The sequence below is a fragment of the Epinephelus moara genome, chromosome 1, assembly GCF_006386435.1.
Source record: "Epinephelus moara isolate mb chromosome 1, YSFRI_EMoa_1.0, whole genome shotgun sequence".
NCBI lineage: Eukaryota > Metazoa > Chordata > Actinopteri > Perciformes > Serranidae > Epinephelus > Epinephelus moara.
Window position 1 is genome coordinate 19,860,873 of NC_065506.1, and position 2,538 is coordinate 19,863,410.

The window sequence follows — 2,538 nt, forward strand, 5'->3', positions numbered from 1 at the left end:
TCCCTCCCCCCTTCCTCCACTGAAATGGTATGGTCCGAGCGAGACTGACTCCTCTCACTATCTGCGCCTCAACTAATGTCTCTTCTCAAAGGTGATGCTGTGTCATTACTTATGTCATATTTTGTTTATTGTGATTAACAGAACGGCTGCAACACAAAGGTGGAAATTAATATCTTTGAAAACCGTAAAAGTGAGGCTACAGGATACATCAGGTATTTATGACATAACACATAGGCCTAACATATAATCAAATGTAGTCAGTGGTCTGAGGTGTGTATGAGCATACTTTATACCACTCCTGTTCTCCCTGAGTCGTGATCTGGTTAGTACTAACTAATAAGACCAAATAAACTCCTGCTCATACTATGTTTCTTAGCCTATTTGTTGAATTAGTCATAATAATGATAATAACTTTATTTATATAGCACAATTCATGCATAAAATGCAACACAAAGTGCTGAACATAAAAGACAATCAAAATATGTGTGATAGAGGAAAAAAAAGATGATAAAGACATGTAATAAGATAATAAATAAATACATAAAACGATAAAGTAAAATACAATTAAAACTACAGGCTTAAAGATATAACAACCATTAGTTAAAAATACATTTGAGGAGAAAGCACTGGTAAAAAGATGTGTCTTAAGGTTAAGTTTAAAAGTTTCAACAGATGTAGAGCCCCTAAGACCCTCAGGCAGACTGTTCCACAGTTTAGGGGCTGTAGGCCAATAGTGGAATTCCTTATAACCCTCAGCACAATTGTCAGTTTTCACCCTTAAGTAAAAATGCATTGAACATGCAAGAATCAGATCTGACCAGACTGAACTGATACAGTATACCAGACTCATCTTGCCTAAATAAAATAAGATAAAAAAAACATCCTAGGAACATGCAACGTCCACCTGTAGATTAGGAAAGAACCTGTCTAAAATAAATCCTTCCAATTTTCAGTAGATATAAATCATACTTAGTTAGAACAGATAAGAAACTTTGGGGCTTTTCCCTAACCTAAAGTAAGAACATTAGAACAAATATGGTGCATATCCAGGGAGAGTAGTTAATTATTATTTATCATTTATTTTTATTGAGTTGCTTGAAGTCATTTTGAAAATATAGCCCCTAAAATAAGAAGTGTGTTGAGGCATTATTTAGCAGCTTTATTCAACCATTCTGTTTTTTTAAGCCATTTTTATCATGTGGGCATTATTCACTAAATTAAATCAATATATACAGCCAAAGAACAAGCATTTGTGTCAGATGAGTTTCAAGATGATGGGTTTAATCTGTATAACATAGGACACTTTCTGTTCAGATCATTAACGCCACATAAAAGTTTTAAAGGTTAGAATGTGTAGCAGCAAACCATCTTTTCTTAGGAAACAAAATGTCAGTAACAAAAACTTAAACGGAACCAGTTAACTGTGTGAGTTTCAAGTAGACTCGGTTATGATCATTTAAAGACTTATGTCGTCCTCTACTGGACAAAAAGTGGACTTACAAGGAGGAGAGGAGAGGAGAGGAGAGGAGAGGAGAGGAGAGGAGAGGAGAGGCTACATAATTTTGTTACTTTGTGTAGCAACACTTCACCTCCACCACATAGTCTAATTCCTGAACATAGATGGCATCCCAACTCAGCTGATGAAAAACTTGCTCTGACTTTTGTGATGAGTTTTACTTTTTATTACTTGACTATTTTGATTTCTTAACTGGCAAACACTAATCCAGCTGCTGAACTAAAACCTGACTCTACTGAGAGTCAAAGAATATCTGTCCACCATACGACCCCTCTCTTTGTCTCCACCAACATGGGCAGAATTATGAATATGTGACATGAGTACGTCACAGTCTCAGTGGAGAGATCCCACCTTCGCAGCAGCACAAATGTTCATGTCTCATTCAGCAGCTCCTCTCTCTCCCAGTCAATCTGTCATGCTGATGGGCTGAGAGAGAGAGAGGCCCCCTGAACCCCCCCTGTGCTAAATGTCCCCGTGGCCACACCAGACCAGCAGACAGACAGGTCAGTACATAAGGGGCATCATAGCTTTAATACCTAAGTTTTCCATGTTGGTATGGATGTCTTCCCTTTACATTATGGTAAAGTGCAGTGAAAAGTGTTTGATGAGGTGGAGAGATGGCTAATCATGGCTTTTCAAACTCTGCGCCTAAAGATACACATCCTAATATTCCAATACTGTGATCCCATCTGCCATGCAAAGTCAACAGTTCAGCAATCAGAAGATTACAGGTCACCATCAGTGATTTCGATATGTTAGGAAACCTTGACTCTGGGTTTCTTTTTTTTTTTTGTAGATTCATCTCGTGAGATTAACTTTGTTTTCAGGTCACAATCCCACAAAACACAGAATAAAAACTTCATGGACAACAAACCTAATTATGGTTGGGGTTTTGCTGTAGGTGGACTTAATCCTTACTCAGTCCTTTGGGTGCTGCAGTCTTTGGGAGTTTAAAAACTAAAACTACAGCACAACATCAGATTATATTGCAAGACACCTTAAAATAATGGCACCAGGGACTT